Raw genomic sequence first — 21889 nt, 5'->3', positions numbered from 1 at the left:
AGCTCACAGGCGGATGGGTGAGTTAGTGTGAGCCTGGGGCTCAGGGAAGGCTTCATGGAGAAGTACTCTGGCTGGGTCTCAAAGAAAAGTTAGGATCTAGAAGTACAGAGATAGGAAAGTGGGCATTATCCAGCAGGATGAACAATATGGCAAAGACACACAGACACATGGTGTGTGGGGTGGAAATGTACGGAGGTGATGTGAAGTAGGCAAGGAATAAGAGCCTTGGGGGAATAATTAGTTGTTCTCTTTGGAATATGAATGTACGAAGGGGGAAATAAGGCTGGAAGGTAGGTTGAGCCCTGGCAGTGAGGAGCCTGAAACGTTCTGTGAAGGAGCTGGACTTTTATTCTGGGGGCAGTGGAGCACCAGTAGCCAGACTATGAGGGGAGTCTTGAAAGAGATTAATCCTCTGGAGAAGAAGGCAGAGAGTGTACACAACATGGGGGAAGCAGAGTGTTGTTTCATGGAAGAAGTGGCTGCTGAAAGGCTTTTTCCTTTTGCTTAAAGCTAAACGAACCAGGTGACCCCAGGAAGGTCTTTACCAGGTCCATTCTCCCATTACCTAGGGAGGAATCCCTAGACATTAAAAGTCAGGTTCAGGCTCAGTAAAATAATTTAGTCAACTGGATAGTTAGTTTAGTCTACTGGGGCCAAAATATAAAGGACAATATTGAAAAAGCAGTCAATTCAATGAGAAACCTATTCACAGTAATAGACATAATGATATCACAGCCCAAACTCCTGAGAGCTCTCTGTTCCACTGCCAGGGCAGGGGATGGAGGGGTGCTTCTCTTCTCTTGGAGTAAGATTTTTTGAATTTGTCTGTTGTCTTTTTTTCTTCAGTATTCACTGGTCTAATTTTTTTGGTAGTCATTGATCTCTCTTAAGCCAGAGTGAACCAACCTTCTATTCAGAGATTGTTTATTTGTTTTGTTTTGTTTTACTTTGGCCTAATAGAAATTGGAACTTTTATACAACCATATGGTCCAGATTCCAGGAAGCAAAACTCTCCAGATAATTCTACTAAAGTCCAAACCTCTCTCAATCTGGTTCCAGTTGCTGTTCAAGTACTAGCAGAATTCCCAAAGGAGGGAAAGTGGATAGAGGGTAGAGATTCCTAGGAAAATTGTCTGATTTCCTGGTTAAGTGCTGTGGGACACATGGAGATGAGTATACACAGTGCCTGTACATGTGGGGCTCACAGCAGAGTGAAGAGATATATAGATGACCGATAATAGAAAGATAGATAGATGATAGATAGATAGATAAATGATAGATAGCTAGAAATGACAGAGAGAGATGGGGGAGATAATAGATCAATGATAGATATAGAGAGGTGGATAGATGAGAGAGATAGATGATTGATAGAGATGATTGATAAATATATAGATGATAGATAGATAGATAGATAGATGGGAGAGCTAGATACAACATGGGAATGGCTTCCCTTAAACTGATTTTGTTGATGAGTGGCCTTTACAATAAAGCTTTGCTCTCTGCTGTTTCTGATGACAATGGACATGGCTGTGAGATTGGAAAGTAAGAAGTTCACCAAAATGAATGGGTAAATTAACGGCCATGCTTGACTAAGTCCCTGTTATATGATTTTCATCATGGGGATTTGGCCTAAGAGTTATAAAAAAATTTACTGAAAACAGATAGAAGGTAATTCACTACCTATGGATAAGGGGATCTTTCCCACTTTGTGTCCTGGTTAGCGAGGGTGGAATTATAGAATCTTAGATATAAAAATGAAAATCATTTAAAGGACCAGAAAACAGAGTTTAATGATTTTCCTTATGAGCTTCTCCTCGGCTACTTTTTTAAAAATACCAACAACAATAATAAAAAGGTTAACTCTTACTTTTTAGGTAGTAGTGTCATTTGCCAGTACAGCCTCAAAACACCCTTTGAAAACACAGACCTGGCTTATGACACTAAAAAAATGGCTCATTTTTTTTAGCAGACTGTGCACTCATTAAAAGAAACAAACTCCAATAGAATGAAGAGTGGTTGAGACACCAAGGATTAAGGATCTGTATTCATTAAACCTTCATAAGCTATTTTTTAGACACACACAAACACATGCACACACAAAGTCAGACAAGAGAAGATTTAGATTTCTGCCTTTTAGCAACACCCAGCACTTTGATTAACTCCACCTGGAGAAGAGAAAGCTTATGAGGATGCTTAGCTATCCCCAGTGAGACAATACATACAAAATGTAATTTTCGGTTCAAGAGATGAAGTTTCAGTGAATTGTCTCTCATTTGGGCTAAAAAGCATACCAAATGGTAAGAAAAAAATATCAAAACATTTATCTTTGACTTGGAAATCTTTGGTATGTTTTCTCTGAATAAAATAATATCTACTCTGGGAACTCAGAAAACTCCAAAATAAAATCAAACAGTTAAGGAAGTAAATGGGGCAGAAAGACCGCAAAGAAAAAATTATGATATATTTAACCATTTGTTTCTTACAGGAACTTTTAAAATTGCAATGGTGATTTCTAAAGAGGAGATAAAGTCGGGAGCAGAATGAGTAAATGAACAAACAAAGCATGGTAAATGAATGAACAAACAAAAACATATCCCCACTCCATGGACAAATCAGGGTGAAGAGCACTGAAATAATGACACAAAATTTCAACACTGAGAGGAATCTCAGAGATCATCTAGCAAAGGTTTGTAAGTTTTTTAGCTATGGAAACTTTTTTTCAAATGAAACATTGCATGAAGGCTCCACATGTACACGGATTTGAACAAAAGGGAGCTTCTCTAGTTGAATCCGGGACCCGAACCACCACTCAGGTTCTCCTCGCCTCTTCAGACAGCAGGGCACCATGACATCCAGTTTGAAAACAAAACATCTCATTTTATTCATGTGACATCATGACAGTTGGAGACCAGAGAGGTGAAGTGATGTGTCCAAGATCTACGGTAAGCATGTACCACAGTTAAGACAACTGTCCAATCCTCCTATTTCCTCACTTTTCTTTCTACTGCACCATCTGTGTCAATCTGATCATTATTACAAAGTCTATTTAAATTTTCTTGTGGAAGTATTTCATCTGTCCCAAATAAATTCTAAGCAAGCATTTGAGTGTCTGAATCATATTTTTAAAATGTATCCTTCCTTTGAAGACACACCACCTCTTTACAAGCCCTTCTTGGATATGCAGAACTACCATTTTAACAAACATGCATTGACATGCCTGCCTCCTAAATCGTGACAGCATAGGAATGGGAAATGATCTTTTTGAGGTGGGGCATGTCCCATTGTTTTTTCCCCAGTAAAAGTCACCAGAAAACCCAGGTATAATCTCTAAACCTGGATCTCACTCCCATCAAACAAGAAAGAAGAAAAGCAGTAGAGAACGTAGAAGTCTACGTTCATTCTTTCCCATGTCCTATGACTCTCTTCAAGTTGAGGTGCTCATTAGTGCTGAAATAACCTGCAAGCAGGTGAGCAGCTAGAGAGGTTAGCACTATAGATTCTAAATAATTGGCAAGCTAGACAATCAAACACAGATGGTCAAGAATTTAAAAGTGCTTTGAAGAACAATTTGTTGGTCATCTGCTCTATACTTCCATTTTCTCTAAACATTTATAGGGAGCTCCCTATACATGAGTTTTCACATCAAGCAACCCAAGAAAGATGGGAGGGAGGATGGGGGATAATCATGTTACCATGTGATGGCCCCTACCATTTTAACCATCTGAGTGACAGGAGTGAAGCCTCCACTCAGTGCTAGGAAAGAGGACCCCACTGTGAGTGAAACGCTGGGTCACAGGCATGGTTGCAGACACCGTGGCTTTGCTAGGATTCCCATCTTCTGTTGCAGCCTGAACGTGGACTGGGAAGGGCATGGCAAGAGCCCTGCATCAGTCAGGGTTCTCCAGAGAAACAAAACCAATAGGAGATATTTATTTGTTAACTTACCTATTTGTTTGTTTGTTTGTTTTAAGGAATTGGCTTATATAACTGTGGAGGCTGAGAAGTCCCACAGTCTGCAGTCCAAAGGCCTGAGAACCAGGAGAGCCGATGGAATAAGTTCCAGTTTGAGTCTGAGTCCAAAGGCAGTAGAAGACGATGTTCCAGCTTGAAGACCTTCAGGCAGAGAGAGTGAATCCTCTCTTGCTCAGCCTTTTGTTCTACTCAGGCCTTCAGTGGATTGCATGAGGCCCACCCACATTGAGAAGGGCCATCTGATTACTCAGGCTACTGACTCAAATGTTAATCTCATCCAGAAACACTCTGACAGACATACCTCAGAATACTGTTTAACCAAAAATCTAGGCACCCCATGGCCGAGTCAAGTTGACCCATAAAATTAACCATCACAAGGACAGAAGAAGGAAGAAAGTCCTCTGTGGGCGTGCTCCTAAAAGCTTATCGCTACAGACACAGATGGGGTCTATCTCACTGGGTGTCCACCTTACAGAGCCCATTCTGGAACCCAACATGTCTGCAGATGAAGCCACTCGGATGACTCCCAGACTGTGACTTGAACACTCTTCTTAAATGAAGCTATTGACCATATGGGAAGAAATAGGGTTTTAGAACACTAATACCTATTAAGGATGAAAAAAATATTCTGGAGTATTTTTGTCTTCTTTTGGTTAATAACAAATTCGGGGAGATGGGGAAAGGCAAATTTGGAAACATTTGTGTCTCATGACGATTTGGCAGGAGAAATGGCACGTTGTTGACAGCTTCTTTACTTGGCTTAATAAGAGGACATCAGTTTCAGGCATTCATCTGCAAACAAGGTCCCAGGGCATAGAAAATACTCAGAGTCTGATTCTTCTTTAGAACAAACTGATTATTTGATATTAATAGAGATTCGAACTGTTTCTCATAAGAAGCTGCTTCAGAATATACAAGCCTGTAGGAAACCATTCCCCTGCAGTATTTGACAAGCAAATGTAAGACAAGAGTATTTTAATGACCATTTTTTAAAAGATTTTTCTGCCCTGGTTAGTGTAAGTCGGCTTTTTAGGCACATGATTTGTCAAAGATCCATAATTCCCTCATTTTGCTAACTTGCTTCAAGCTTTCATAATTTTCCATTGACCTAGAATTTCTCCAGCCCAGAATAGACCTCAGCCCAACAGAGCATCAGTGAAACTGAATGGCAGCCGAATTAAAATACTATCCCTTTAATACTGTATTACAATGTATATTTAGACAAAGATTGTCCCTACTTAGTAAACATAAGGTTGTTGGCATAACTCATCCCTAAACCACTTGTCGGAAATCTGTGGCAGATCGAATGTACAACAACAAAAGTGAGCCCTAATGTAAACTATGGACTCTGGGTGATAATGATGCACCAGTGTAGGTTTATCAATTGAATCAAATGTTGTACATTGTATCTGGTGGGGAATGTTGATAATGGTGGAGGCTATGTATGAATGGGGGCAAGGGTTCTAAGGGAAATCTCTGTACCTTCCACTTAATACTGCTGTGGCTAAAACTTCTCCAAAAATAGAGTCTACTAAAAAAAAAACAAAAAAGAAACCTGTGGCAGGCAAATTTACCTCAAAACCAGCTTAAATTGACAATATAAAATAAAAACTGTAAAGTCAGTGAAAACTCTTTGGTTTTAAACCTGGTTGTAAGTGAAAAATCAGAATAAAGTTGTCTGAAAGATTATCCTGCCTCTTTTCTCCCTTTTCCTGACCCCACTCACACAGGAAGTGGCGTGTTTGGGCTGGATTGGGTGATTGGGGGAACAAATCTGAATTACAAAGTGATATAGGCTTTTGGCAGAAAGAAGATGCTGTCAGAATAGATGTTCTTAACTTTTTCCGTGGCACTTGTATCTTAGCCCACAGTTTGTGATCTGCTTTATAGTTGGCTGTCTGCTCTCTCCTTCCCCCAATCCCCACCCTCTTGTTAAACAAAAGACTCGCATGTTCTGGGAAGTGTTGGCAGCTCACCCGTGTCACTGTCATCCAGACAATGCTGGGCTGTGGTGGGAAGAGCCCCAGGCTGGGACTTTAGGGACACTCTGGCCACCGTGGGGTGTTTGCAGTTGGCTCCACACAAGTCACCCCAGTTGCTGGGAGAGCAGGAGGCTGCAGCTTCACCCCAAAACTAAACCCTCTTCTCCCCTCCCTCTCACCAAGACTCCCTGGAGGTTCACTTTCTGCCAGTTATTTCTCACTTCTTCCATCTGTAACCAACTTGTCTCTATTTCATCACCTCAGATTCACTTATTCAACAAAGATTTATTAAGCTCTGACTCTTCAAGGTGTTCACTCTTCACCACACCCCAGTCTGCCCTTCATCCTCACTTCTCTCTGAAACTACTCTGGACAATGTCATCCGTTTATTGTTAAGCCCATGGTCACGTTTCCAGGGTTCTCTCTGCAGCATCTAAGGGTGTTGATCTCTTTGTAGTTCATGAAACGGTCTCATGCTTTGCTCTCCTTAATAATCTTCTCTCCTGGTTTTACTGCTTCTTCTGATGCCTCCTTCTTGGTCTCTTTTTGTTCCTTGTCCATTTTCTGCCTCTTCAATGTTGATATATCCCAGGGTTACATTCTTAACCCTCTTCTAGTTTAATTGTACACACTCCTCTGGATTACCTCATATCTTCTTAAGGCCTCAGCTAGCATCTCCCATGTAGAAAACTCCGGGGACTAAATTTCCAGCTCAGATCTCTCTTCTGAACTCCAGACATGGTTAGTCAACTGCTTGCACAATACAACCACCTACTCCAGTTACTATAGCTACATAACAAGTCATCCCAGAACTGAGTGGCATAAAACAACCATTGTTTGGGTCAGGAACTCAGGACTCTACAAAGACAGTTGTTTCTGCTGCACGATGGCTGGGGACTCAGCTGGGTAGACTTAAAGGCTGAAGGGAGTTAACAGCTGGAGATTGGGATCATCTGGAAGCGTCTCCACTCTTACGTCTAGAGGTTGGTGTCTGTGATGATGTCACGAGTCCGTTGGCTGGGGCCTCATCTGGGATTGTCAGCCAGAGTACCTACACATGGCTTGTCCATGTGACCCAGACTTTCTCACAGCATGGTAAGCTCAGGGCCATTGGACTTCTTCCATGGAGCTCAGGACTCCAAAGGCGGAAGTCCCAGCTAACAACGCAGGAGCATTGTTTACCCTTTGTGACCTAGTGACAGAAAGCACTCACTGTCACTTCCATGACTTTATATTGGTTACAAGTGAGGAGATTAGACTCCACCTGGTGATTGGGGAGTGGCAAGGCTGTAGAAGAGCATGTAGGGTAAGAGACATTGTTGCAACCATCCTGGAAAGTACCATATGTCATGTCACTCCTCTTCACCCTCATCCTCACACGGTACTCTATCCGTTTGGATGTATCATAGAGCGCCTTTGCCTGCCTTCCAGCTCCCCACTGCCACTTGCTTTTTATCTTTCTATTTGTCCTTCCAGCTTCATCTCAGATGCAACTTCAGAGGCAAGTTTTCCCTTAGGAGAGACACAGTGTCCACCGCCTCATCTTGCTTTCCTCCCTGTTGGTCCTCCTCACTCACTCAACAACTGGCTGTGGAGCAGGGACCTCCCAGGCCTGAACTCCGAGTCACTTCACCTGAGCTCAAAGCCTGATTCTGCCATTTGCTGACTGTGTGAATTGGAACAATTTGCTTAACTTCATAAAAGTTTAGTTTCCACATCTAAAAAATGAGGAAAGTACTATATTACCTTAAGCGCTAAGGATTAAATGGGATGGTACAAGGATATTAGCTCACAGGTGCTTTAGTAAAAGCTAGCTATTAGCATATCCTGAGAACAGCTGTATGGGTCAAAGATTAATTTAAGAACTGGTGTTATTATGTAAATGTTTCCCCTCTAGTTCTAAAGAGCTACATTGTTTTAAAAAATGCAGTAGAAAAAAATATAATCTTCTTGAACTACATTTAATATATGGGTATCCATTGTCTATATTTCTGTACTTTTTTGTTTTAATGGTTATTATTAATGTACATTCAGCGTTTAGACAGCCATTCTTAGGTGCAATTATATAGGATGTTCTGTATTGAGTATAGCTCATTATTTCTCACCAAACATATGCTTTTACCCCTACTAATGTGAAAGAGAACTTATTTGGTTTTAAAGGACACTGGACCTGGTGTCTCTGTCATGAAGGGTACCTCTCCTTCCGCTTGCACCATTGATCCAAAGGGAGCAGGCAATTTAGCATAATTACTTCCCACACGGGACTTTTCTTTCTCTCCCTGACTTCATTAACCCCTGTGCTTGGTGCTTACCATGCATGGTTTTCGGATTGAATATAGGGTTCCCTGACATTGTCCTTGGATAGGAAATAAGCCCTGCTGAAATATTTGCAGCGAAAGAAACACATTCTTGTGTTGATTTTGAGGTGGTATTTTTGGTTTTGTGGTGTTTTTATGGTTTGTTTCTGTTTTTGTTTGGCTTCTCAAGTTTTTTGATGTGGCCAGGAAGTTACTATTTACACAATTTGTGTGGACGGGTTGTATGCTTCATACATCACTATGCCAGGAAGAGAAGCTTTCAGTGTTGTTTAAATGCCACGTAATAAAATGGGCTAAAATTCCAGCATACCTGTTTGAGCAAGGTACAGGGAATAAACAGGAGCAACTGAGAAGACATTATAGGGGCATAGATATTGGCTGAGTATATGGATGTAGCCATTCAAAGAACAGAATGAGCTCTCTGTATGGGATTATTCAATTGCTGGCTTACACAATCAGCAAATTGTAAGAAAGTTTAAAAAATCAATGAACAGTTGGATTAAGATATATTCTTCCAAGATTTCATAGGAAACTATCCAGGAAGAAGTACACTACCACAGTTGGTGGACAGTTCCTCCAAGCTGCATTGTCTCGGCCTTAGAGGAGCAAAGCCCTTGAAGATCCATCTCTGAGGATGAAGATTTTAGTGCCCTCTATTTAGTATGAAGGTGAGTAGTGGTACCGCCACAGAGAAAGAAGAGAACCCAGAAAATGACATATTTTATAGCTGCTTGAATCTTCACCAAAACATAGAGAGAGGCTACATAGTAGAATTCTCTGACTCTATTCTTTCCTATTCAAAGTACAGGCTCCATGCAACTAGAGATTATCATACAAAGTGGAGTAAGTCAGAAAAAGAAAAATAAATACCATATGATATCCCTTATATGTGGAATCTAAAATATGACACAAATGAACTTGTCTATGATACAGAAACAGAATCACGGACATAGAAAACATAGAAAAGTCCATGATGCCCTTGGAATGGTCCTGGTGGTACAGACTGAGGGTATATGGATGAGGTGCTGATGGTGTCAACTATACTTTCACCTCCAGCTAAAGTACCAACATCTGAAAATCCAGCTCTGGCTTTCCCTCTTCACCTTCTCTGTACACACCCTTCTCCCCTAGCCATCCCTATAGCCCTAGACACCTGGGCTGGCACCTGATATGAGAATAAAAGGAAAGCCTCTGTCTGGTCCAGGGATTTGCTGTGGTCAGTGGGTGACAAACACTGTGTGAGGTAAGGATGACTTGAGAACAAAAAGTGTACAGCCCATTATCCTCATACCCAGTCTTTATATAGCAGCACAATGATAAGTCTGAATGTCCTTAAAATGTAGATCAAATCGCTTATTCGTCACTCTAAGAATAAATACTTATCTTGAGTTACAAAGCCCTGTATGATCATCTCCAAGCCAACCTCTCTGACTTCATTTCCTGTGACTGTGTCTTCGCTCTCTCTTCCCCATCCTCCCTGGCCTTCTTTCTCTTGCTTGAGCAGGCCAAACTTGTTCCTGTCACAGACTCATGCACTGATGATTCCTCTGTCTAGAGCACTGCTCCCAGGTCTTCACATGGCTGCATCCTTCCCCTCATTTACACCAAGGTTGCTCAAGTGTCACCTCTTCAGATAAGATGCCTTAACTATCTCCTAGTCACTACCTATCTAACAACCCTGCTGTATGTTCTCTATAGGATTTACCACTTTCAAAATTTTTCTTCTTTATTTGATTATAGCTTATTCTTCACACACACATATGCCCAAACAAGACTGTAATCACCCTGAAAGCTGGGCCTTGCCATCTTGTTCCCTAAATTTTCAGTGCCTAGATTAGCATCTGTTCATCTAGGAATATTTGTCTAATGTGATTGTGGCCTAGGTCACTGTCCCTGTTGGAGCACAAGGGAGAGTGAAAAGCAACCCAAGAGTCTAAGAATATCCCTATGGAAATCCTCTGTCTGACTTTTATCTGCTTCAATATTTTCCTGTGAAATCAGTTTGCTATATTCCCTTTGACATGGACAGTTTTTTATTCAGTAAAAAGGATGCCCAGTTTCACCTCTTCTGTTCATCATAGTACTGGAATTTCTAGGCAGAGCAATTAGACAAGGGAAAAATAAATAAAAGCCATGCAAATTGGAAAGGAAGAAACAAAATGATCTCTGTTTGGAGACCACATGATCTTATATGTAGAAAACCCAAAAGATTCCACAAAAATAGCATTATAACTAATAAACAAATTGAGCAAATTGCAAGACACAAAATCAACATACAAAAACAAGTTGCATTTCTATACACTAACAATGAGCGATCCAAAAAGAAAACAGTTCAATTTACAATAGCACAAAAAAGAATAAAATACCTAGGAATACATATAACCAAGGGAGCAAAACAATTGTACACTGAAAACTACAAAATATTGCTGAAAGAAATTAAAGAAGACACAAATAAAAGGAAAGACAACCCATGTTCATGGATTGGAAGACTTAATATTTTTAAGATATCAACGTTACCCAGAGCAGTTTACAGGTTTAATACAATCTCTATAAAAATCCCCACAGCATTTTTTGCAGAAATAGAAAAATCCATCTTAAAATTCATGTTGAATCTCAACAAACCCTGAAGAGCAAAAAATCTTGAAAAAGAAGAGCAAAGTTGGAGGTCTCACACTTCCTGATTTCAAAATTTATTACAAAGCTGAAGTAGTCAAAACATTGTGGTACTGGCATAAGACAGACATATAGACCAATGGAAGAGAGAGCCCAGAAAAAACCCTCATATATATGGTCAAATGCTTTTCCACAAGGGTGCCAAGACAATTCAATGGGAAAAAGGCACTCTCTTCAACAAATGGCTTTGGGAAAACGGGATATCCACGTCCAAAAGAATGAAGTTAGACCCTTACCTTATACCATATACAAAAGTAGACTCAAAATTAGTCAAAGACTTAAACGTAAGAGCTAAAACTATAAACTCCTAGAAGAAAACAGAGGGGGAAAGCTTAACTGGATCTGACAATGATTTCTTGGATATTACACCAAAAGCTTAGGCAACAAAAGAAAAAAAAAAAAGATAAATTGGACTACACCAAAATTTAAACTTCTGTGCCTCAAAGGACACAATCAACAGAGTGAAACGGCAACCTAAAGAATGGGAGAAAACATTTGCAAATCATATGCCTAACATATGATTTGCAAATCACATATCTGATATCTTAATATCCAGAATGTATAAAGGACAAGTCGACATGAAAAATAAATAACCAGATTTTAAAATGGGCAGAGGACTTGAATAGATGTTTCTCCAAATATGATATACAAATGGCCAAAAAGCATATGACAAAATGTTCAAACTAATCATTAGTGAAATATGATAAAATCACAAAGAGATAACCCCATACTCATTATAACGACTACTTTCAAAACAAACAAAAAACAAATAAAAGTGTTGGTGAGGATGTATAAAAATTGGAACGTTGTGCACTGTTGGTGGGAATGTAAAGTGGTGCAGCCCCTGTAGAAAAAGTAGAGCAGTTTCTCAAAAAAAAAAAAAAATAGAATTACCTATGATCCAGCAATTCCACTTCCAAATATACAATGAAGAGAATTCGAAGCAGAGCCTTGAAGAGATATTTATACCTCCATGTTTATAGAAGCATCATTCACAATAGCCAAAAGGTGAAAGCAACCCAAGTGTCCATTGACAGATGAATGGATAAACAAAACGTGGTATATACAGACAGTAGAATATTATTCAGTCTCAGGAAGGAAATTCTGACACATGCTACAACATGAACAGAACTTGAGGTAATTATGCTAAGTGAAATAAGCCAGTCACAAAAAGTCAAATACTGTATAATTCCACTTATATGAGGTACCTAGAGTAGTCAAATTCACGGAGGCAGAAAGTAGTATAGTGGTTGCCAAGGGCTACTGAGAGGGGGAAATGGGGAGTTGTTGTTTAATGAGTATAGAGTTTGTTTTGCAAGATAAAAAAATTCTGGAGATTGATTACACAACAGTGTGAATATACTTAACACTATTGAACCATATGCTTAAAATGGTTAAGGTGGTAAATTTCATGTTATGTTATGTTATTTTACAACGACTAAACTTTTTTAATTAAGAAAATTACTAGCCTCTTGATTCATGAGGGAGCAAAGAAAGAGTCTACTTAGCTAATAATTTAGAAATTCTATTAACGAAAGTTTATAAAAAATATGAAGACATTTTTAAAAATGTCATGGCCTCATTCAACTAAAAAGCACATCTAGGGAGAGACTTACAATATTTTCTACTTACACTCCAAGATTACCAGCACTTTAGCAGCTCCAAAAGACTTCTGAACATTTCTGCAAGCAAAACTCTGCACCTGCAATGAATTGGGGAAAGGGGCTTACAAGACACAGCTCTAGATACTTTCAACTGGAGTTAGTGTTAAACTGAAGAGTAGCATGTGACATGAGACATAAGGGAACAAGTCCAAAGCTCAAAAAAGTGACACCTTTCCACCATATACATAGTTGAACATATATTGCAGCCATATACATAGCTGAACATATATTGAGAGTCAGAGGACTTGAGTTTTAGTTCTGACTCTGCCACAAAAGAGCTACCTGAGCTTAGACAAGCACTTCATTGTGTCCATTATAAAGTGAGGAATTGGACAAAATCATTAAGGACTGTGCCCACTCCTCCTCAACACAGAGGAAAACATGTTAAGCATCTATTTAAAGCATATGTTATTCATCTTGCTTGTGTATTCTTGAACTTGTAACGGAGTAGCAAAAATAATTCATATAATAAAGTCTTCAAATAATCACTAGAGAAACCTGGAAAAAACCCTCCCACCCCTGAATGCCATTGCTATTACAAACTCATTTTAAGCTGTGTGGTGGTAAACTAAAACCTGGTGTCACAAAACACAGTTATCTACACTCCCCATTGCATGTCCCTACTGGGGGTAATTATGTCTGTACTCTGGAACTTGGAGGCCTCTGAACTATGGAATGAATCACTAGTGGGGTCAAGTTCCTAGAGAAATTAATTTTCACTTGGGCAGATTTATCCCCAGAAACTGGAAGTGAAGAATAAATTTAAGCACATGTGATTTATTCTGTCCCAGTATCTGCTAAAGTGACTGCTGTGACAAGACAGTATTCAGGCTCCATTCTCAGAACACAAGCCTGGCATAGCATTGTCTAAGACAGCTCATATAAAACTCAGTGTTTCCCTTCTCACCTGCTCCTCTTCTCTAACCAACACATCTTCCACACCACATAAAAACACTCCACAGAATATTACATAATGATAAAGAGATCAATCCAAGAAGAAGATATAACAATTGTATCAACTTGGGTTGGTCAAAATGTTCCTTTGATTTTTAAGTAAAAATAAAAGACACATTTTTCATTTTCACCAAGAACTTTATTGAACAACGTATTCACCCTTTAGTTCCACTACCTTCTGCCTTTTTTTTTTAATAAGAGAATTCCAGCTGCTTTCTTTTTTTTTTTTTTTAATTAATTAATTTATTTATTTATGGCTGTGTTGGGTCTTCATTTCTGTGCGAGGGCCTTCTCTAGTTGCGGCAAGTGGGGGCCACTCTTCATCGCGGCGCGCGGGCCTCTCACTATCATGGCCTCTCTTGTTGCGGAGCACATGCTCCAGGCGCGCAGGCTCAGTAGTTGTGGCTCACGGGCCTAGTTGCTCCGTGGCATGTGGAATCTTCCCAGACCAGGGCTGGAACCCGTGTCCCTGCATTGACAGGCAGATTCTCAACCACTGCACCACCAGGGAAGCCCCCTTCTGCCATTTTTCAGGCAACTTCATGATTCCATCTTGAAGTCTTCCAAAACTTTTTATTTTTTTGAGCAAAGAACTGTTCCAGGTGCCTTTTTTTTTTTTAATTTTTATTTATTTATTTATTTATTTATATTTATTTATTTATTTATAGCTGTGTTGGGTCTTCGTTTCTGTGCGAGGGCTTTCTCTAGTTGCGGCAAGCGGGGGCCACTCTTCATCGCGGTGCGTGGGCCTCTCACTATCGCGGCCTCTCTTCTTGCGGAGCACAGGCTCCAGACGCGCAGGCTCAGTAGTTGTGGCTCACAGGCCTGGTTGCTCCGCGGCATGTGGGATCTTCCCAGACCAGGGCATGAACCTGTGTCCCCTGAATTGGCAGGCAGATTCTCAACCACTGCGCCACCAGGGAAGCCCCTCCAGGTGCCTTTTACAGTCTTCCAGGGAACTGAAATTTTTTCCATTAAGAGAATCTTGTAAAGACCGAAGTAAATGGAAATCTGAAGGTGCAATGTCTGATGAATACGGTGGATGAATCAGAGCTTCCCAACCAAGCTGTAACAATTTTTGCCTGGCCATCAAAGAAACATGCGGTCTTGTATTATCCTGATGGAAGATTATGCGTTTTCTGTTGACTACTTCTAGATGCTTTTCATCAAGTGCTGTTTTCATTTGGTCCAATTGGGAGCAGTACTTGTTGGAATTGTTTGGCTTTCTGGAAGGAGCTCCTAATGGAAGACTCCTTTCCAATCCCACCATATACACAACATCACATTCTTTGGATGATGACCGGCCTTTGGTGTGGTTGGTGGTGGTTCATTTCCCTTGCCCCATGATCTCTTCCATTCCACATTATTGTACAGTATCCACTTTTCGTCGCCCATTACAATGTGTTTTAAAAATGGATGTTTTCATTACATTTCAGTAGAGAACTGCATGTGGAAATGCCATCAAGAACACTTTTTTCTCTTAACTTATGTGGAACCCAAACATCACAGCGATTAACATAACCAAGCTGGTGCAAGTGATTTTCAACACTTGATTTGGATATTTTGAGTATGTCGGCTATCTCCTGTGTGGTATAACATTGATTGTTCTCAATTAATGTCTCAATTTGTTCGTTATCGACTTTAACTTGTCTACCAGACCACGGAGCATTGTGCAGCAAGAAATCCCCAGCACAAAACTTCACAAACCACTTTTGACATTCGATCAGGCACAACACCTCCTCCATACACTGTACAAATCTTTTTCTGTGTTTCAGTTGCGTTTTTACCTTTCTTGAAATAATAAAGCATAGCATACCGAAAATGTTGCTTTTTTCTTCCATTATCTTTTTTTTTAATTAATTTTTATTGGAGTATGGTTGCTTTACAATTTCGTGTTAGCCTTCACTGCAGAACAAAATGAATCAGCCACACACGTACAGATATCCCCTCCCTTTTGGACTTCCCTCCCATTCAGGTTACCACAGTGCACTAGGCGAGTTTCCTGTGCTATGCAGCATGTTCCCATCAGTTGTCCATTTTATACATAGTATCAGTAATGTATATGTGTCAATCCTAGTCTCTCAATTCTTCCCACCCCACCCTTTCCTCGTTGGTATCCATATATTTGTTCTCTATGTCTGTGTCTCTATTTCTGCTTTGTAACTAAGATCATCTATACCACTTTTCTAGATTCCACATATGTGTTATTTGATATTTGCTTTTCTCTTTCTGACTTACTTCACTCTGTATGACACTCTATAGGTCCACCACATCTCTACAAATGACCCAATTTCATTCCTTTTTATGGCTGAGTAATATTCTATTGTATATATGTACCACACCTTCTTTATCCATTCCTCTGTCGATGGACATTTAAGTTGACGCCATGTCCTGGCTGTTGTAAGTAGTACTGCTGTGAACACTGGGGTGCATATGTTTTTTTGAATTATGGTTTTCTCTGGGTATATGCCCATTAGTGGGATTGCTGGGTTATATGGTAGCTCTATTTTTATTTTTTTAAGGAAACTCCATACTGTTTTCCATAGTGGTTGTATCAATTTACATTCCCATCAACAGTGTATGAGGGTTCCCTTTACTCCACACCCTCTCCAGCATTTATTGTTTGTAGATTTTTTGATGATGGCCATCCTAACTGGTGTGAGGTGATACCTCATTGTAGTTTTGATTTTCATTTCTCTAATAATTAGTGATGTTGAGCATCTTTTCATGTGCTTCTTGTCCATCTGTATGTCTTCTTTGGAGAAATGTCTATTTAAGCCTTCTGCCCATTTTTGGATTGGGTTGTTTGTTTTTTTGATACTGAGCTGTATGAGCTGCTGGTATATTTTTGAGATTAATCCTTTGTTAGTTGCTTCGTTTGCAAATATTTTCTCCCATTCTGAGGGTTGTCTTTTCGTCTTCTTTATGGTTTCCTTTGTTGTGCAAAAGCTTTTAAGTTTAGTTAGGTCCCATTTGTTTATTTTTGTTTGAATTTCCATTATTCTAGGAGGTGGGTAAAAAAAGATGTTGCTGTGATTTATGTCAAAGAGTGTTCTTCCTATGTTTTCCTCTAAGAGTTTTATAGGGTCTGGCCTTACATTTAGGTCTTTAATCCATTTTGAGTTTATTTTTGTGTATGGTGTTAGGGAGTGTTCTGATTTAATTCTTTTACATGTAGCTGTCCAGTTTTCCCAGCACCACTTATAGAAGAGGCTGTCTTTTCTCCACTGTATATTTTGCCTCCTTTGTCATAGATTAGATGACCATAGGTGCACAGGTTTATCTCTGGGCTTTCTATCCTGTTCTGTTGATCTACATTTCTGTTTTTGTGCCAGTACCATACTGTCTTGATTACTGTAGCTTTGTAGTATAGTCTGAAGTCAGGGAGCCTGATTCCTCCAGCTTCGTTTTTCCTTCTCAAGATTGCTTTGGCTATTAGGAGTCTTTTGTGTTTCCATACAAATTGTAAAATATTTTGTTCTAGTTCTGTGAAAAATGCCATTGGTAATTTGATATGGATTGCATTGAATCTGTAGATTGCTTTGGGTAGTATAGTCATTTTCACAATATTGATTCTTCCAATCCAAGAACGCAGTATATCTCTACATCTGTTTATGTCATCTTTGATTTCTTTCATCAGTGTTTTATAGTTTTCTGAGTACAGGTATTTTCCCTCATTAGGTAGGTTTATTCCTAGGTATTTTATTCTTTTTGTTGCAATGGTAAATGGGATTGTTTCCTTAATTTCTCTTTCTGCCCTTTTGTTGTTAGTATATAGGAGTGCAAGAGATTTTTGCATATTAATTTTGTATCTTGCAACTTTACTAAATTCACTGATTAGCTCTAGTAGTTTTCTGGTGGCATCTTTAAGATTTTCTATGTATAGTACCATGTCATCTTCAAATAGTGACAGTTTTACTTCTTCTTTTCCAATTTGTATTCCTTTTATTTCTTTTTCTTCTCTGATTGCCATCGTAGGACTTCCAAAACTATGTTGAATAGTAGTGGCAAGAGTGGACACCCTTATCTTGTTCCTGATCTTAGAGGAAATGCTTTCAGTTTTTCACCATTGAGAATAATGTTTGCTGTGGGTTTGTCATATATGGCCTTTATTATGTTGAGATAGGTACCTTCTATGCCCATTTTCTGGAGTGTTTTTATCATAAATGGGTGTTGAATTTTGTCAAAAGCTCTTTCTGCATCTATTGAGATGATCATATGGTTTTTATTCTTTAATTTATTAATATGTTCTTTCACACTGATTGATTTGTATATATTGAAGAATCCTTGTATTCCTGGAATAAATCCCACTGATCATGTTGATCATGGTGTTTGACACTTTTAATGTGTAGTTGGGTCCTGTTTGCTGGTCCCCCACTATTATTGTGTTACTGTCGATTTCTCCTTTTATGGCTGTTATCATTTGCCTTTTGTATTGAGGTGCTCCTATGTTGGGTGCATAGATATTTACAATTGTTATATCTTCTTCTTGGATTAATCCCTTGATCATTATGTAGTGTCTTTCCTTGTCTCTTGTAATAGTCTTTATTTTAAAGTTTATGTTGTCTGATATGAGTATTGCTACTCCAGCTTTCTTTTGATTCCCATTTACATGGAATATCTTTTTCCATCCCCTCACTTTCAGTCTATATGTGTCCCTAGGTCTGAAGTGGCTTTCTTGTAGACAGCATATATACGGGTCTTGTTTTTGTGTCCATTTAGGTAGTCTGTGCCTTTTGGTTGGAGCATTTAGTTCATTTACATTTAAGGTAGTCATAGATATTTATGTTCCTATTACCATTTTCTTAATTGTTTTGGGTTTGTTCTTGTAGGTCTTTTTCTTTTCTTGTGTTTCCCACCTAGAGAGGTTCCTTTAGCATTTGTCATAATGCTGGTTTGGTGATGCTAAATTCTCTTAGCTCTTGCTTGTCTGTAAAGCTTTTAATTTTTCCATTGATTCTGAATGAGATCCTCACTGGGTAGAGTAATCTTGGTTTTAGGTTTTTCCCCTTTCATCACTTTAAATGTATCCTGCCATCCCCTTCTGGCCTGCAAAGTTTCTGCTGAAAAATCAGCTGATCACCTTATGGGGATTCCCTTGTAGGTTATTTGTTGCTTTTCCCTTGCTGCTTTTAATATTTTTCTTTGTATTTAATTTTTATTAGTTTGATTAATATGTGTCTTGACATGTTTCTCCTTGGGTTTATCCTGTATGGAACTCTCTGTGCTTCCTGGACTTGACTGTCTATTTCTTTTCCCATGTTAGGGAAGTTTTTGACTATAATCTCTTCAAGTATTTTCTCAGGCCTTTTCCCTTTCTCCTCTTCTTCTGGGACCCCTATAATTCAAATGTTGGTGCATTTGACGTTGTCCCAGAGGTCTCTGAGACTGTCCTCAATTCTTTTCATTCTTTTTTCTTTATTCTGTTCCTTGGCATTTATTTCCACCATTCTATCTTCCAGCTCACTTATTTGTTCTTCTGCCTCAGTCATTCTGCTGTTGATTCCTTCTTGTGTATTTTTCATTTCAGTTATTGTGTTGTTCATCACTGATTGTTTGTTCTTTAGTTCTTCTAGGTCTTTGTTAATCTTTTCTTGTATTTTCTCCATTATATTTCCTAGATATTGGATCATCTTTATAATCATTACTCTGAATTCTTTTCCAGATAGCTTGCCTATTTCCTCCATTTATTTGGTCTCATGTGATTTTACCTTGCTCCTTTGTTTGCAGTGTATTTCTCTGTCATTTCATTTTGTCTAACCTACTGTGTTTATGGTTTTCTTTCTGCAGACTGCAGATTCATAATTCCTCTTGTTTCTGTTGACTGCCCCCTGATGAATGAGCTTGGTCCAGCGGCTTGTGTGGGCTTCCTGGTGGGAGGGCCTGGTGCCTGTGCTCTTTTGGGTGGAGTTGAGACTTTTCCCTCTGATGGGCAGGGCTGCATCAAGTGGTGTGTTTTGAGGTGTCTGTGAGTTTAGAATGATTTTAGGCAGCCTGTCTACTGATGGATGGGGCTGCGTTCCTATCTTCTGGTTGTTTGGTGAGAGGTGTTTAGCACTGGAGCCTGTAGGCAGTTGTGTGGGGCTGGGTCTTGGTGTTGATATGGATACCCTCAGGAACACACACTCTGATTAATATTCCCTGGGTCCTGAAATTCTCTGGTGTTCCAGCATCCTGGAGTCTATGTTCCCACCCTGGAGACCCAGACCCACCCCCTGGTCAGGGAGCCAAGCGCCCACAAGCCACACAGTGTGGCCCAATAAAAAATAGAGAAAAGAAAAGAAAATAGAAAGACAAAACAAAACAAAAAACAAAACGAAGCAGACAAACAAAGCTCATGGCAAATAGCAAGAACAGCAGCAACAGCAATACAACACACACACACACACACACACACACACACACACACACACAGAGAGAGAAAAAAAAAAAAAAACAAGGGACCAGACAACCAAACAGGAGAATTCTAATATGAGAACAACTGATAAGGATTATACTAATGAAAACAAAGAATGAAAAATAAAGCAGATATGGGGGCACACAAACAACATCAACAACAACAAAAAAGTGAATAAAACAGAATATACACTTCTAGTTAGGTCTCTGGACCTGCTGTGGACACCGTGGGGCCAGCTCAGACTCTGATCTGGCCCAATTCCTGTGTGTATTTGCCCACAAAGTCCAGTGCTGTGAAGGCTAGACTGGTCTCAGATGTTGAAACACTCGTTGTGTATTCAGGTATTCCACAAATACGGGGTTTACTCAGCTGATCTTGGGGATTTAATTCACAGCTTGTGCTGCTGCATAGAAAGATTTGTGTCTCTCTTCCTTAGTTGCACCACCCTTCGGACTCAGTTTTGGTTTTAACCCCACCTCTGCATGTGTGCTGACCTCAGGCGTCTGATCCTTGCCCAGGTGAGTGGGAGTGAAAGCAGCAGCTGCTTGGAGCACACTTGAGTACTCCCAGTACCTGCAGCGGCAGGAGCTGGTGTATGGGAATACTGTTGGCCTGCCCCCGTGCATCTCTCAACAATGGTGCCTTGCTTTCTAGGCAGACCCCATTTCTGCTAGGGGCTTTCCTGGCCTCATGTCCCTCCACTCCCATCCCTTCTATTGAATCCGCACAGCCAACTGCATTTCTCTTTCTGGGTTTGCTTTTCCAACCACATGCTTTAGCCCTCCGACCCTGCCAGCTTCGGTGGACTCTTGTCCCAGGCAGAGACACCCAGGGCTGATTCCCAAGGAGGTTTTGGGGTGGGCAGTGCTCAGGCCCCTGGAGCCCACACAGGAGGAGGTGACCCCGGCCCGAGGGGGGTGTGGGCCCACTCAGGTGGGAGCCCCTCCCAATGCCCGCCGAGGCAGAAGAAGCTGGCAGGTGGGGAAGGGGTTTAATAATGGTGGCTCCACCCCTTGCACACCACTCAGCTATGATGCTATGGTGTCTCAGGCTTTTTCCATAGACCTTCCCAATGGTGGCATCCCTTGCTCCTGTCCCTTCAGGCTGTCTTTTCACAGTCAAGAGCTGTCCTCTTCCTGGGTCTGCATGCCAAACCCCTCTTTCCAGAACCCAGCTCTCTTTAACAAATTGAAGAATAAAAAGCATGATCAGGGCAATAGATACAGAAAAAGCTTTTGACAAAATTCAACAACTATGTATGATAAAAACTCTCAACAAAGTGGGTATAAAGGGAACATAACATAATAAAGCACATATATGACAAGCTCATAGCAAACATCAAACTCAATGGTGAAAAGCTGAAAACATTTCCTCTAAGATCAGGAACAAGACAAGGACACCCGCTTGCACCACTTTTATTCAACATAGTATTGGAAGTCCTAGCCACAACAATCACACAAGAAAAAGAAATAAAAGGAATTCAAATTGGAAGGAAGGAAGTAAAATTGTCACTGCCTGCAGATAACATGATACTATACAGAGAAAATCATAAAGATGTCACCAGAAAACAACTAGAACTAATCAATGAATTTGGTAAAGTTGCAAGACACAAAATTAACATACAGAGATATCTTGCATTTCTGTACACTAACAATGAACTATCAGAAAAAGAAATTAAGAAAACAATCCCATTTATAATAGCATCAAAAAGAATAAAATATTTGGAAATAAATCTAACTAACTAAGGATGTAAAAGACCTGAACTTGGAAAACTATAAGACATTGATGAAAGAAATTGGAAATGACACAAGCAGATGGAAAGATATACTGTGCTCATGAATTGCAAGAATTAATACTGTTAAAATGACCATACTACCCAAGGCAATCTATAGATTCAGTGCAATCCCTATCAAAATACTGATGACATTT

General features: G+C 39.8%; 2 long non-coding RNA genes across 2 annotated transcripts in view; both read left to right on the top strand.

The window, feature by feature from the left end:
* Positions 1–5526, top strand: part of LOC309667925 — a 443411-nt gene extending 437885 nt beyond the window's left edge. The window contains exon 2 of the long non-coding RNA XR_014268001.1: positions 1989–5526. This is a non-coding gene — a long non-coding RNA (uncharacterized lncRNA). The remainder of the gene's footprint in view (positions 1–1988) is intronic.
* An 8559-nt stretch (positions 5527–14085) lies between these two features.
* LOC309667923 lies at positions 14086–19879 on the top strand. The gene is made up of 2 exons (XR_014267999.1): positions 14086–14165; positions 14498–19879. It is a non-coding gene; the product is annotated as an uncharacterized lncRNA (long non-coding RNA).
* Positions 19880–21889: the final 2010 nt, after the last annotated feature.

The sequence above is a fragment of the Balaenoptera physalus genome, assembly GCF_965194825.1.
Source record: "Balaenoptera physalus genome assembly, chromosome: 10".
Taxonomy (NCBI): domain Eukaryota; kingdom Metazoa; phylum Chordata; class Mammalia; order Artiodactyla; family Balaenopteridae; genus Balaenoptera; species Balaenoptera physalus.
The sequence above is the reverse complement of the archived record's forward strand: the minus strand, read 5'-3'. Positions and strand labels throughout refer to the sequence as shown.